This window comes from Camarhynchus parvulus, chromosome Z (genome assembly GCF_901933205.1).
Source record: "Camarhynchus parvulus chromosome Z, STF_HiC, whole genome shotgun sequence".
NCBI lineage: Eukaryota > Metazoa > Chordata > Aves > Passeriformes > Thraupidae > Camarhynchus > Camarhynchus parvulus.
In genome coordinates this window covers 50,607,780-50,624,657 of record NC_044601.1, presented here as the reverse complement: position 1 = coordinate 50,624,657, position 16,878 = coordinate 50,607,780, and positions in this window count along the sequence as shown.

Here is a 16,878-nt window from a genome sequence, read left to right as displayed (position 1 = left end):
ACAAAAATGCATGAGCTTTCCATCTTCTGATGAGCCAAAATTGTCAAGGATCAGTTTGGTGGGGCTTTTAAACTCCTATGGTTTTAGTTGTTTAAATAATCTTGAGAGTGTCAGTCATGTACTGTTATGGTGTCCAAATGCCTGTGTATGGGAGGGTTCTGAAGGATGAGTTACATGGTATGGTTCTGGATTCAGAAGTACCGCAAAACATGTTCATCACAGCAGTTATTAGCTGCTAAAAGAGCCCCTGCAGTGCTTCTGTCATGGGCCAGCATAGACCCTCCTAAAGGGCTCCTGGAGCAGGTTCAGCCATCCCTACTGCCACCCTGCTATCTCAATTGGTCCTTCCCATCTGCACCTGGTCTGGACACGGATATCACACATCTCTTCCAACCCAGAGTGTAAGTGTCTTGGCTGGCATGGCCCAGAACCATGGGCAGGAAAGCCAGTTTGCCTTCATGGGCAGATCACAAGAGAGCAGCCCAAAATGGGTAGGCCACTGAGAACAGGCTCTTAATTGTGATTTTTTTCATTCCTCAGCTTCATTGGAGGGGTAATTTATTTATTTGCTAGCATTTTATTTACCTGTAGAATGAGGATTACAGTATGTCCTACCTGTGCAGCTCATGTGGAGAGCAAAGTTGATTAAATAGTGCATATTTGTTAGGGGATGTGTTGTGATTTAACCCCAGCCAGAAACCAAACACTACATATAGTCCCCCTAGTGGGAAGGGGAAAAGAATCAGAAGAGTAGAAACTAGAAAACTTGTGTATTGAGATAAGGACTCTTTAGGTGAAGCAAAAGCCATGCACACAAGTAAAGTAAAACAGGAAATAAATTCAGCACTTTTCTTGGGCAGTCCAGCCTTTGCTGGGAAAGCAGGGCCCCATCACATGTATGGAAGACTAGGGAAGACCAACAGCATCCCTCTGAGTGTCTGCTTCTTCTTTTTCCTCCCCCAGCTCTATATGCTGAGAATGATACCATATGGTATGGGATATCCTTGTGCTCAACTGTCCCTGCTGTGTCACCTCCCAGCTTCCCGTGCACTCCCAGGAAAGGATGGGGCTGTTGCTATAATAGGCAGATGGGACTCAGTTTCTTCATGCAGGAAAGCCCCTTCTTTATTCACATAAGTCTTTGTTACACATTTTTCACAGACTTCATGTTAAGTTCCAACTGGCTAGTAGTGTTCTTGCTGTTCAATTAATTGGTTAATAATGGGTATTTTACCTTTCCACCAAATCTCTCAATTTTTTGATTGTTTACATATTTTCTTTACTGATTCTCATGGCAGATTCATTGTTTATGCAGGTGCAAACTTACTTTTGTCTCCAAGAATAAGCTGCTGTGTTTATGGACTTTTCATTCCTCTGATTTTTTCTTATGGGAACTTACAAGCTACTGCTCGCTGAGCTAAAGTAGCAGGGTCTTATTTTATAAGACCTCATTTTTGTAATATCTCTACCTGTCTGCAACGTGGGGGAAGTTGTTTTTAAGATTTATTTCTCTTCACATTATCCTACTCTGAGTTAATCGGTAATAAATTCAATTAAATTAACCAAGTTAGGTCTGTTTTCCACGAGAGTGATCAGTGAGTGACCTCTCCCTGTCCTTTTCTCAACTCATGAGACTTTATAGTTTCTGTACCCTGTCCACTTGAGGAAGGAAGTGATAGAGTGGCTTTGGTGGACACCTGGCTTCCAGCCAGGGTCAAACCGCCACAAGAACAATTCCAAAACATAGTCATATACTACCCATTGTGAAGAAAAATAACTCCAGCATAGACAAAACCAGCACAGTATGGTATGGAAATGATGGATTTGAACTCTGGGGTAGGGAACCAGCTATGAAGTTGAATATTTTCCTCCTTTCATATTTCAGCAATTTAGCAATGCCTGACAGGAACACTAATCTGTAAGGCTGAAAATATCATGTCCCCCTGTAATATAAAATAAATCTTAAGTATAGAAAAGCCCAAAGTAGTGATATCACTATTGTTCAAATTCATAAGGATGTCACTGAATGTGACAATGGAAAATGGTCTTTCTCAGTGGGTACAAATGGTACATCTATCACCTGCATAGTTACTCCACATTCTGCAGCAGGGGAAACCTGGTAATTTTAAATACACCTACTGTACTTATGCGAATTTATTTCATCCTTGAGTCTGGTGGAGTTTCTACGTTTTTTTAACAGGACTCTACATAAGTTGTTAGACTTCTCAGTGTCACACAGGCTCACAGTATGAAAGAAAATGGCTCAATTTTCTAAATTTAACACCAAAAGGTCTAGAGAGAGACAACATAGCAAAATAAACTATCATTGTTTTAATAAATGGAGTGCCTATAAAGTACACTTGGATGTCCTTGGAACTACTACTGATACATAGTCAAAATCTCTGAATTTACAATATGGAATGAAGAATAATCTAGAAATAGAAGGAGTTCTAATGAAAAAATGTTGTAGGTAATAATTGTTGAAGACACTGTGACCAATATACTTTTAGTTACTGTGTTCTTATCAAGAAGTATGATATGATAATGTTCCTCAGAAAGGACACAGAGAAAGAGCTAGTCTTGACCTTTTAATTTGAGGGAAAAGAAAAAGAAGTATAAATATTTTTATTAGGAGTACTGATACATATTTCCTCTAGAATGAAGTGAAAGTCTATTCAGCCTTATGCAAAATTAATTTTAATGTTTTGAAAGATCCTTAGCTTGCATCTGTTGACTTTTGGTTTGGTTTGGGGTATTATTTTTTTGTCTTATTGCTATTAATTTCTAGGATTTCAATCTCCTGAAGCTATTCAATGGCTAATTTGCAGAGCCAGTTTTAATTAGCCCTGTGCTCTTGCAGCTCGGAAAGAAGAATAATAGGATGGACATAATCTCATCCATTTCCAAAGAGGGGATCTGGATTATCACAAAATCTGTAGTGGCCAGTTATGGAGTCACTTTTTATAGAATCTTCTTCACCACTTCGGCGCTCTGCAGCTAATGTGTGGTTCGGAGAATGAGTATTTATATCTCATCCAGATCTGAGATCTCTCTAATGTAGCAACAGAGGTTCCCATCTCAGGAAACACTGGATATTTCTTAACTATCATATTATTCTTATCAGTGCAGTGGATGTCTGTTTTAAACTGGATCTTTTAAGCTGGATAGAGGGAAGCAAAGACTTTTATCTCAAAGAAGTTCATACATTTATGTAATACAAAATAGCATTTTACTTTTTCAGCATTTTTGTCTCCTGGATTCCTATCCTGACTTCTTTGTAAAGATGTTTCATTTCACATCACAACAATGTCTGCCGCACTGTTTGTACAACCCCAAACCATCTGCCTTGGCTTATTGCTGAGCATGGACAAAACATTCAGTGTCCCCTGTGCAGAGGATGCCACCCCAGCCTGGCTGGACCCCTCTCCACCCTCACAAGTTGTTCCGTGTGCCCAGACCTCCTCACACTCTCCCCGCCCTTGGCTGCTTCCAGCTGCTCTGAGTCACCCACACAACCAGACACCCACAGTTAGACTTGCACCTTTGTTTAATAGTTTCTCAGAGTCCTTTAATTTGAACTGTCTGCACTGTGCACTTCCAGGCACAGATTTACGTGGGCACAGTACACAGTCGCTGCCGAGCAGCTGAGCTCCTGCCCTGCACACAGGCAGGATCGCTTGCCTGTCTCTTTTTCAGTCAGTATTTCCCTTTATGCGCATGCAACAGTTTTCCTGTACTGTCCTCCTCCCCATGGAAAACCACAGCCTGCCTGTGATATTAGGTTCTGCCTAAGCTTGGTGGTAAAGCTTTGGTTGGTGCAGAAAAAAAAGTCTTGTGAAGTTTCATGTGGTATAAAGCAGTGCTTAGATGCTGCAAGGGTGAATGCCATGAAAACAAACCCAAATCAGCACTGATTTTTTTTTCCACATGGTCTGTTGGAGAATCAAAGCTTAAATCTATTCCTTCACTAAAGTATGCATCTTCAGCCTGTTAGAGAGCTGATTTATTATAGTACTGCTCATGAGCATTTAGATTAGTAACATTTAAAACATACTTTAAATTTATTTTAGGAAAAATTACTAAATTTGAGAAATGAACCTCTGAAGATGAGATTAATTTGGCATAAATATATCCAAATAAATATTTTTTCTGGCTTCAACAAATTTAGTTTAATAATCACACTTATGATTATGTCATATATCAAGAAAAGAAACCCAAATTACTTAACTGGGCTCTAAAACTCAGCAAATTGTATGATCCAGAAATATTTAAGTTCCCACTGTAATGTTTTTTTGAATTATAAAGAAATGCTTTAAACTGTCTATAAATCTATACTTCCAAATGTTGAAAGGTTTCAGCTGTGAAAAATGGCTCATCCTAAATGAAATATGGAAGAGTTTTTGAGAGCTGAAATCAGTACTTCTCTCCGCTTCAGTGTAGAACACCACAAGCAAGCACATACTTAACAACAGCCACCTCTTTCCAAATATAAAGCCAAAGCAAAAGAGGTCTGACATCTGCTTTGACATGAGGTCTGTACAAACCAATTGAAATGGCTCTGAAACACACCCATTTCCACTCACAGTTTTCGCTGTTTTGCCATGACTGTGCACCAGCATAACCAAAAATAGATCTTATCCCCTAAATTCAGTTTTGATTGCACGTACCTGCCTGTAAGAGGAAACAACTTGGAGAAACTTTGAACCTTTTACTCTGCTTTTGAAAAGTTCAAAAGTTTCAACCTTCAAACCTTTGAACCTTTTACTCTACTTTTGAAAATGTTGTCACATCTAGAGTTTCATTGGTATCATTCAACATCACTTTGGCCCTATAATTCTTTGGCTTATAATACACTCACTGAGGGGGAAAATGACCAATGGTTTATGCAACTAGTTCCTGCAGAATTTATTTTAAAAAACTACAAAAATACTTAATTTGTCAAGCTTGGAGTTGCAGGATGGGTTTGAATTGGCAAGTAATATGGGATTATAGAAATTAAAAAGGTTTATCTGAGTATATTTTCCTTGTAAGAACAAATAGTAATTACACTAATAAAGACTAAAATTCCAGAAAAAATGCATCCACAAGGTTAGAAACAAGACATATAGGTGAATTCTGACATAGTGTGTCTACTTTTCACCTGGGCCAGATGTCTTCCTCCTCACAAAGAGGAGTCTAGATGGTGGGTGACACTACAAACCCAGTGCCAGTCCTTCCTCGTGCTCCTGCCCACCTGCCACCAGCCCTCAGATCCAGAATCCACCCGCTGCAGGGTGGGTTTAGAGCATGTCTCCAGGCACACACCAGAACCAGGGGTTGTCTGCCTGCTCTCAGCATCCCCCAAGCACTGTGTGCATCAGCACAGCCTGTCACGTGCTGCATGATTTATCTGATGCTGGTGAGAAACCTTGTCACCAGGACAGAATACTCAGGATCTCATGAATCCAACTTGAAACCATCACTACAGACATCAGAGCTTCTACCAGGATCAGGGAAGACTATGCCTGGAACTAGCTGTATTTCCAGTGCACAGCAGCACACTGCATGATTTCTGAGCCTTCATGGCATTAACATTGTTCCTCTGAATAGGTCTGCTCAAGCCACCATGTGCATCCTTTTACAAAATCCATCCTTTTCTCTGGCCTATGTGGCAGTGTGCTCCCGCAGCACCAGCCCCAGCTGAAGCCATAATCACCAGTGGGGCTGTGATGGCTGCACTCAGCTTACTCTGGACCCTGGGGCATGGATGAAACCTGGCAGCCAAGGGCTGTTTGGAGCAGTGACCCACACACCTTGCTGCTGCACTACTGTGACTGTAAGCCATGAACAGTGAGCAGCGCAGAGCTCTGGAGCTGTCGTGCAGGGAGCTGGGCTGCACACCAGGATCTCCTCCTGCACAGGAATGTCTGTCCAGGTTACACCTCAGGGGTGAGCAATTCCTTGCAGCAGCACGTTCTCAGTAAGAGATTAATATGGCTTCTAAATTTAACTGCATGTTAAACTTGGACATCTCAGCTGAGTGACACAAAGGATCGATTGTGTACATACAATCCTCCATAAACCAAGTCTGTGCTGCTAGGATTGGATCCAGCCCCACCTAAACTCCTCTCTGAGAAGTTTAGAAAGCAAGGGGTGCCTGTCAGAAGCTCATGGCTCAAGGAATGGGCCTCCCTGACAGCTTTGTCTGACTCTGCCCTCTCTGCTGTAAATAGTTGAGTGTACCTTGCCATCGAATCTTGTTAAAACAGTCACATCTACGGCTGAAATTTGTTACATCAACAAAGCATTTGGTAACTTGTTTCTTACAAGTGAAGCACATTACACCTCCTGCAATAGACTGTGTTCAAAAGTACAGTTTCACAAATCCACCAGCTGTTTCTCTTCTTTCCTATAATCCATGTTACCTATGTGCTTTCCTACTGTATGTCCTGCCTCTGGAGTCCTTCAGGAGGTAAGACTGACAGCAGGGGGAAAAGATCCCAGTAATGTCTTAAGGGCCAAGAGGTCACAGATGTTTCTGACAGCACAAAATTATTAATTCTTTCAAGAACATTACAGAACTGACCATTTTTGGTCTACACCAAGAGACATATAATAAAGAAATTTTGAAGTAACATGCATATTAAAAGTCATCATGACAAAGTATTAGCAACAAGATAAGGTCAGAAGATAACAATGACATCCCATTAGAAAGCTAGGAAACAAATATTTTCTAGGTCAATAAGCTCTATCCCTTTCCATGTGGAGCCCAGACTACAGATGGTATGTTTTCAGGATTGGGGAGGCCACATATTATCTACTATAGCAGAAAAAGTCAGTTGACACGAACTTACATGGGTAGTGTGAACTTGCCTTTAATAGGTCAGGTAAGATCTAATAGAGGCTCTTCATTTTACCCAAGACCAAACAAAATCAAATAGAGAGCTCTTGTCCCTTGTTTAAACCCAAAGGACTTAATCAGGGCAGGTTTCCAGCCTTTTGCAGTTTGTTGATCCTTGCCTTGCAGTTTGCAAATTTCCCATGGTTCTGTGTGCCAACATAAGATACCTGGCAATAGCACTTACCTGCCAAAGACATACAGAAACTACCCTGAGACCTTGCTCTTGATAGTTCTCATGTCTTGTTCAAGTCCAGAAAAATCAAGTAGAGGAGTCCAGGATTCTCCTTCAAATGACAATAACTGCATCTGGCACAAAATTTCACTTTTCAGGTCTTGAGGCAAGGCACAGTGGATTGGTGTGATGTTGGGCAAGTCCCATGTTCCTTGGTGGTGTTCCATCAGCTAGTTCCCTCTGCCCTGGAGGTCAGAGATGTCCATAACACATCAGAAAAATGCCTGTAGCCAGGGAGTGATAATTCACCTCTTCATCTCACAGTGTATACCTTCATGCTTTCCCAGTGTCCTGGTCAGCCAGGCAGCTGACCCTTCAAGAGATAAACAGACACGGCTGAAGGAACTCCCCCTCCACCAGGAGGGGTGCCAGAATTTCCCTCTCTTGAAAAGACTGTTCTTATTATAACAACAAGGTTTTGAGCCCTAAAGCATTGTCAGCATAGGGGCATATGGCAAGGGAAAAAAGTCTAAAAAGCCAAGTTTCTACAGTGAGGGAGTCAGTTGGCTCACACTGGATGAACTAAAATTGCAGACATGTAAAAAATCAGTTATAGTGGCCTAAAGTTGGAGTTTGATGCAAGTGAAGATGTAGTAATTGAAGAATCTGACTAAAACTGTGACCACCTCTAAAAGTAGCTCTGCATGCCAGACACAGCACCAAGAACAACTCCCAAACCCAAAAGGGTGGTTACACAGTTAAGCATTGAAGAACTCTTGTCAGGGGCTTTGAGTGCCCCGCCATGGACCCCTGGCTCATGGATAGAAAAGCAAGCACCTTTTATTTTCTTGTTCAGAAGAAAAATAATTAATTTATTTCTCTTGAAGAGATCTACCACTGTAAATCATAGAATCACAGAATGGTAAGGTTGGAAGATACAATAGTGGGTCCACAAATGGGGTATTGCCATTTTACTCATAAGCCATAGATGAGCAGGAAAAGAAAGGAATGATTTTTTGTCATAGTCAGAAGAGACATGTCACATAATGCATTCTCCTAGCAGAGGCAATTTATAAATGGTGGAGTTGCTTTCAAGTATCCATTAGTGACCTACCTCCTTTCTCACTCAACTGTATTTTTCACTCTAATTCACAAATGATTTTTCCCCAGCAGCATTAAGATTTAAAGCAGCAATGCTTCTTTTCAAAGCAAAAGAATAAATTTGAAGGATGCGATACATATTATTAAGAAGTTCAAATCAAAACAGAATAGGACATTTTATTTTGAAGTGAATGACTTGAAGAAATCTTATTCTAGAGGGCAATTTGCTTTTTGTCTCATACAGAATGCACATATTTTGGAAATGTCTGCAGTTCCGACAAAACACTGATATCTCAGGGTCAGGGTGTCTTGTCCCAGGGCTGCTATGGTCTCTGCTCACCCTGGGATGGGAGTAGAGTGTGCCTGGCACAGCAACAATCTGGGAAGCTTATGTACTGCCTGCTTAAATGTAAACAATGCTTCTTTCCAAATCCTTTTCTAATCCATGTCTGATAAGACTGAGCAGTAAAAATTCTAGCTTGACCTGTCCAGACTTACAGATATTTTCTTGATGCTGAGCACAGGGCATTTTGAGGAATTAACTTTCTCATGTATCCTTTATTTAAGCAAATTCCTATAAAACCAGTATAGCTGACAAGTGCAAAGTGAATGATAAGCCTAATACACTTCAATGATTTTTTTTTGGCCCATGTTTTTCTGATGGAAAGATCTTTCCTTGTTCATTTAAATCTTTGCATGAATCAAAAGTGAATTCAGGATTTTTAGATATCAGCAGTCATGACTACAGATCAAAACAACTTTAAAAAAATGGCAAATGGCAACAGGGATGATGGCTGAATTAACAGTTCAGTGAAATTATCATTTCCTTGTGAGAATTAGTACAAACCTAGTCATAGAATCAGTTCTTTCCTGGAAGTAGGATTGCTCAAAAAACATTAGCCTGAAATTTTTCAGCTGTCACTGAAAACACAGTATGCTGAAAGAATGATGGTCTCCTTCACAAGTTAGCTTTACAGAAGAGACCATGAGCTTAAATTAACCAAGCTACCTCTACATGGACCTAGAAAGAGAACAAATTCTTAGGTTCTAGATTTTGCTGGGTTTAAATCTTTCAGATCAGTGATTCCTAATCTCTTTCAAGTTATGGAAAACTACCAATACTCAAGACCTTTCAGGGAGCTTCAAGATATTGACAGCAGTGTGCTGGACTTGAAACTGAAATTCTGTTGTTCTGTTTTCAATGGCCTGTCTGTCACTCTGCAGCAACCCACTGAGCTGTCATAGGAGTGGCAGAGAGGAGAGTACTGTTGGTTTTCTCTCAAGCTAGCCAAAATGACATCTGTCTCTGTAAGGATTCACAAAAGAACAAAGCATGCAGCAAAACAAAAAAGCATTCTCATAGATGTATGAAAGGATAATAAATGCTGGCAGAGACTGAATCCTGATAAGCTGAGATAATATTTTCTGACAAACTTCTTGCTCACATTAATCCACACACACCTGGCCTTCAGTGAGAGTAGCGCATTTCATTTATTTTTAAAAAATTAGTTTAATTTTAAAAAATGGTTTATATGGGTCTATCTGCACCAGTGTGTGTATTGGGAAAACGATGGGCACTTTTACAAGCAATGAAAAGGAAACTAGGCTTGCAGGATTTTCCTGTTAGTCGCACATCTGTTTTTTCCAATCCCATGATGTGTCCAGGTGTTTGGCTGAGTTTTTGCTTGGCCACACAGATACCAAACACAGGCCAAGCGACCCAATTATTCTTCTTTAAGGAATCCTGCCTGCAGAGCCCCAGCTCCCCCTATGCCTTGCTGCTGCTGCTGCTGCGTGGGATTACAGACAGCCCTTTATTAGCCGTGACTCACGTCAGATGGGCTAATTGTACAAACGTAGCCAGTGTATTGTGCAGTGCCTGTGGATCCAGCTCAACGCTCCTTTGTTCTCTGCTCACTGCAGGGCTGTTGTCCCATCTCTTGGGTAGTCAGCGTTGCATACAAATACCTTGTTTTCTGCCACTAACTCTGCAACTGAATTGCTAAATATGGGTGCTAAAACCTCAGTTTGCTACAGGCCAGTGAGGTTTTATGTACCAATGCATTCAGGTACATGTACACTCCTGGATACTTGTTCCCTATCTGGCCACTGCCGCTTGTCATGGTTTGACACTGGCCAAATGCCAGGCATCCTCTGCTGCAGCTGGGCAGAGGAGAGGAAAATTTAATGAAGGCTTCATGAGTTGAGATAAGGACCAGGAGAAAACACTCCAAGGGCAAAACAGGCTCACCTTAGTTGTTCAAAGTGAGTTTATTACTAACAAAATCAGAGGAGGACAATGAGAAGTAAAATAAGCCTTTAAAAACATCTTTTCTTCCCCTAAATCCTCCCTCCTTCCCACCAGCAGTGCAGAGAGACAGGACATGGGAGTTTGGTCAGTTCCTCACCTGAGGTTTTCTTCCACTGCTCAGGGAGAGGAGTCCTTCCCCTGCTGCACCGTGGAGTTCCTCCCACAGGACACAGCTCTCTGTGAACTTCTCCAGCGGGTTCCAACCTCACAAGCAGCAGTCCTGTCAAAACTGCTGCAACCCGAGTCCCTCCTATGGGCAGAAGTCCTCCCAAAACTGCTGTGGCAAGGGTCACTTCCATGGGCTGCACTCCTCCAAGGACAGGCTGCTCCAGCCTGGAAGCAGGGCCCCCTCTCTCCATAGAGTCTCCCACTGGACCACAGCCTCCTCCAGGCGTCCACCTGCTCTGGTGTGGGCACCTCCCCCACAGGCTGCAGGTGGATTTCTGCATCCCCGTGGATCCCCAAGGGCTGCAGGGGCACAGCTGCTTCACCATGGTCTCACCATGGCCTGCAGGGGAATCTCAGCTCCAGTGCCTGGAGCACCCCCTGCCCCTCCTTCTCCACTGGCCTTGGTGTCTTCAAGGTGTTTCCCTCACATGTTCTCATCTTCTCCTCCTCTCTGTCTAGGAAAAAAACCTGTGCACCCACTTTGTTTTGATTTCTTCTTAAATATGTTATCACAGAGGTGTTACCATTGTCTCTGATTGCCCTAGCCTTGGTCAGCAGCATGTCCATCTTCAGAGCCACCAGGGACTGGCTCGGCTGGACATGGTGGAAGCTTCTAGCAGGTTCTCACAGAAGCCATCTCTGTGACCCTGCTGCTACCAAAACCAGGCCATGCAAAAACCAACACACTGCTATTAATCAGATCTTGGATTATGGAATTATCGGTTTATGGAATAAGTCTCTGAGGCTTCAGAGCCTTTGAGAGAACAAGAACGAGTTCTTATCAACTGCAGAGCTCCTGAGGGGCTTGGGAGGGAATAGAGGGCACAGGGAACAGGAACAAACTTGATTTATTGATGCACAGTGTGCTTTGTCCATGGCCTGATGGCCTATAACAGAATCTCTGAAATCACAGACAATCCCTGTAGTAAGTTATTTTTCAAAAAGGTGCAGTTTACTTTCAGTAAAGCTACAAAAGTGTTGTTGTGGCCCTCTGAGTCCTTCTTTCCCTGTGACAGTAGTGGTAATGTCCAGTAAAAGTGAGCAAATAGCACACTTAACATTCAACTGCATCATTTTACTTTCAAATAAGGCATGTGAAGCACGTGCTTTCTATACATAAAGCCACAGCAATCCTCTGTGAATACCAACCCATCCCCAGGAAGGATGCCCAAGGATCAGGGAGAGGGCTGCCTTACTGTCCTCTCATCGTGCATCCCCTCTTTGGTTGTGAAATTGTAGGAAAGGGTCAGAATTGTATGGTGTCACTCTAGGACAGAGAAGAATTTATGAGTCTGATTGAGAAAACATGAGCTGGATGCCTTGTTGATCTTTCACCTGGCTTGATCAAGGACTATCAACTGAATGATGCCTGGACCACAGATGAGGTCTCACAGCGCACGGTTGTTTCACCTGCCCCTCTGTACCAGTCAATGGCCACACTCCCCTCACCATGAAAAACAAGCCTTATTTGAAATCTAGTTCATTAATAAGAAAATGATAGGTGCAATGACCCTCTGATGAGAAAGCTTTTATTGCCACTTCAGAATGTGGAGTAGGATCAAAGTGTTTGTTCTACTTTTTTTGTCAAATGTAAATCCTTTCTGGAAGTAAGTGAGATGCTCATTAATCCTGGCTTAGATTTTAATTTACATACCCCTCAGGATGCAACTGAGGGAGAACATGTGGCACGTAAAGCAAGCACGTCATGCGTCTCCAAATCCCACCTATAACATGTAGTTGTTCCATTGCTGTGGGACAGGCCTGAATCTATGGTGTAAATAGGAGAAAGCAGAATGTGTTGGTGGGAGAAAACACCTCTGGAGGAGGAAAACATCTCTGCCTGCTTGGGATCTGTCAGTGGGCTGTGTCTCCTCCACTCCTGAAGAGGGTCTTTTAGGCCTGCTTTTTGCCTCTGTGTTCCCGTAGGTGCATTTCTCTATACGTATACATAGTGTCAACAAATCTCCCTCTATATTTTCTGTTACATCTGTGCCACATGTTAACACTCTCTAATTAGTGTATCAGCATGTATCACCTGCAGTCCTGAACTTGCTTTCCTGTTGCTTCAATAAACCACACTCTTCATCAATCTGGACGCGCAAATCCATATTGAATGTGATCATACCTGTAGTACCAAATTGGTAAATTGGATTATTTGTGCATCTGTGCTCATGCAATTTTTTCTTTTGAGCTCAACCAGACTTACAGTGCTAAACTGGCTATAATGAGAAATTTAACCCAGCCACACCCAGCTCTTCTGGTATCTGAAGACCGGCTGGAACATAAGGAGATTTATTTTCTACCCTTAGTGCAATAGCAGTGAGACAGCTCTGGCTGTGAAGTCCTGTCTTGCTGCCCTGGGAAATTCCCATGGTCCTGGCTCTGGGAAGCTGCTAACCCCTACTGTGCTCTGTAGGGCACAAGAAACAAAACCCTTCTGAAATGCAGCTGTCCGTCATTGGTCTGTGTCCAGCATTTCCACACCAGTTTTCTATCAGCTGAGGTGTGCCAAGACCCATGTGCAGCTTGGTGACATCAAGCACAGCACACTGAAAAAGAGGATTCACAGAAGAATCTTCACAGAAGATGATTCACAGAAGAATCTTCACAGATTCACAGGTTTTTAACCTTGTTTTAAATTTTTAAATGGCTCAATGGTTCTAGCACTCTGACATGGCAATCTGCGAATGCCATAAAAAATGGATTTGTTTATCAGGGGGGAAAGATATTTAGCATTCCTTTGTTTCTACCCCCCCAAAAAAAAAAATCAAATTGCAAGAAGAAAACTCCAAGCACTCCACAGACTTACATTATCAAATCTCAGATAGAAATAAACCTCCATGAGAAAGCCTCAGAAAACTTTAAAAATATTCCACTTAGTGCACTAAAAAATCTGAAAACCTACCAGGGCTGGCAGTGCACATTTTATTTTTATGGACTACCTCTGAAGTGGTATTCCACAACACATCAGTGAAGCCAAGGTTTGGTATCAGTACAAAGGATTAAAAGGAGACTGATTCCAGTCACTGGCTCCACAAGAGTTATATTTTGTTGTGTGACATTTTGAGATTTGCAAAACAACAGCAGATCTCACTATGGCTTCTTATGTGGAATCAGCTCTGTGCAGTGTAATGTAGGGGAACATCCTTCTCACTCAACTCCTCATGGCAGTTCAAGGAAGATGGATGTGATCCATCCTACAGCTGCCAAACTCCAGCGCTGACCAGGCAGAATCAAGGTATGGCCCTGCTCTCAAATGTCTCTTCATTAGGAGGATGAGAGGTACACTAATAGACAGTGCTGTCCTGACATCTCCTGCAGCTGGTTTGGACCTCCACAAGGAGGCATAATCCAGCAGGTCAAGCTTTCCCCCCTGGATACCCCAACCCAAAGGTCACTTCAGTTAAGGGAGAGCATTTCTGCTAATGGCTGAGTGCTGAATCACAGAAACGTTCTCTGCTCCCAGGCACTAGGACTGCGCCTCTTCTGGCTAGGGCTCAAACTGGGAAAGGAAAGCTGAACACCAACCTTTTTAATGACTTCTTCTCTCTCAACCAAAGGACAGACAGAACCATGCAGCACACTTACACTGTGACTGCCGACAGAGGAAAAATGCAGCAATGAACTGGGAAAGAACAACTTTAATCTTTTTAACCACATAGGACTAAAAAGTAAGTTGGTAAACTCCTAGCTTAATCCTGTCTCTACTGCAAATCCAGTCTGTCAGTTTTGGAGTCCTTTTACTTTTGTTGTGAAACAGCACTTGTATTTCTTGGCATTTACCAAAAAGGTATTGCTATGTTCTACCCCTTCTTCAAAAATTAAATCCTCATTTCCAAAAAAATATTATGACTGTGCCTGTGGTAATAAATTATGTTTCCTGCATCATTAATATCTCCTTCTAGCAGATTGCCTCAGCTCTAGGTAACAGCTCAGTCCAAGAGAGCAAGAGAGGCAACAGTAACATGGTAGTCATATAGGTTAAGCATTGTAGATTTCTTCTTCATTCCCTTATGCTTAATCATGGCTGTGGATTTTTTCCATTCCATTCCATTCCATTCCATTCCATTCCATTCCATTCCATTCCATTATATTTCTATTCCATTCCATTTAATCCCAGTTCTGTCCACATTTCTCATTTAAAAAAAAAAAAAGAACACCAGGAAAAAAAGCCTGAAAGACATAAGCAAATAATCAGCTTCATTAAATACTTACAAAAATAAAAAGAGAATTGAGGCAAGCTGGAAATAAAATTGTGTGCTGGACCATGTTATTTTAAAAGTCCCAAGAGAGCAAAAGCTGTTAATTTGGCAGCAAATTTCAGTGCATCTAAATAGTAAATAAGCTGTAGATAACACTAATTATGAAGATGCTTCAAATGTTACTGCTGCAGCTGCCAAAACACTTTCTATAGCTCTATTCTGTGACAAAGTTTTTATCAAGAATTTGAAAGAAATAGCATCATTTCAACAGGCTGACTTATGTGTTTATATGGTTATATTTAAACAGACACTGTCAAGCTTCATTCCAACAAAGCTTAAAGAATACTACAGACTTCTGACTGAAAGAAGTGGAACACCTAAAAAAGTCACAATCACAGCAGAAAAACCTTTTAATTAAAAGGTTCTTAGTCAACAAAGATCCACTGAGATATGAGCACACAGGCATATTTTTGTAATTCTTGGCCTAAAAAATGTCTGCCAGGTTTAAGTATTCTAACTGAGTCCACACCAAACAGAAAAGTCGTTACAAAAATCAGTCTGCATAACCATGACCATTGTATACTTTGTGCACCCAGAAGTTAAATCACCTTCTTTCCTTCCCCAATAGTATTTCAGCAGCTACAGTGTGGTCCTACTTTTGTGCATAACATTCGAAGGTTTTATAACTGGTATTTGTGACTAACAAATGATGTTTTCCAAAGCTGAAAGAGCTAAAGTAGCATTTTTCAAAAAATGAATGCATTATCAGAAGTGATACATTCCTGACATTAGTCCGTCACTGTAATTTCTTTCACTAACCTGTTCCTTGTATAAAAACAAGGAATTGGCATTGGAATAACTCAGTGGCTTCTACCGTTTACTGCATGGGTTCCTGGCATGGCCTAAAGAGAGCACTCTTGCCCTAAATGGCTCCAGAATTTTGCAGCAAGTCCATCTTTTTCCAGACAATTATCCCTGGATATTTCAAAATCTATGGACTGACATGGTGTAACTTCTGATTAGCTCTGACAAGGGTAAATGTTAGGTTTTCTCTTCATATCCTACAAAAAGATTGGGTTTTGATGAATATTAGTCCTATTGTAACACAGGAAAATCCAAGTCAGTCACAGTGATAATTTTATTGGTATTTTGTTCATTTGCTGTGAAATTGTCCTGTCCACTGAGTAATTATCTACCGAGCTTTAGAAATTAAGAGATGGGGAAACTTTCAAAGTGTTCTCCCACGGCTTTTATAGGTTCCTTGTTCAATTTTCCCCATTTACCCTAAGCAAAGAATGTGATAGAAGCAAGCTTCTCAGAAAATTTTTTATTACACTTCAACATGACATAATTACTGAAAAGTACATTAATGGTATATTGGGGAGATGGTTATTTATTCACAAATATTGTTATTTATTATTATGGGATATCTAACCAAGGGCAGACAGCTGGAAATGGAACTTTCCAGGCTCCACTTTTAGATTTTTTTCCCTTATTTGTGCAAAATAAATTCATTCTAACAGAAGCAAAAATACCCTCTTGACTATAGCAACCTCATTGTGCTGTGTTTTCAGGGGAGCTTGTCAGCAGCTGTGTGATCAACTCTGATCTTGATTCCCACTGTAAGCATCAAAGATGCTTTTTTTGGTTTACCATAAAAAAATGTCAGACTTCAACAAGGGCTCTTTTGGGTTGTAGTTTTCTGGAGACAACAAACTGCAGAAATCCTGTCTGCAGAAGAGCTAGAAAATATCCAAACAGTTTCTGCACCTTCTGCTTCCCTCTTCCAACAACCTTTGGTTAATCCTCTTTTTTCTCTTACCAAAGTTGCACCATTTACTCTTTTATACAGACCAATTTATCTCAAAACCTGTACAGTGGCTTGAGTGCCAAACTTGAAACACTTAATATTAGACATACAAGCATCTGTCCAACTCTCCTTTCACATACAGTAGACCAGACCTTCAACAGACCATAACAATACAATGGTTCTAGGGATTTTGTGTCAGATTCTGTACCTGGTCACATGGGTAATGATCACAGT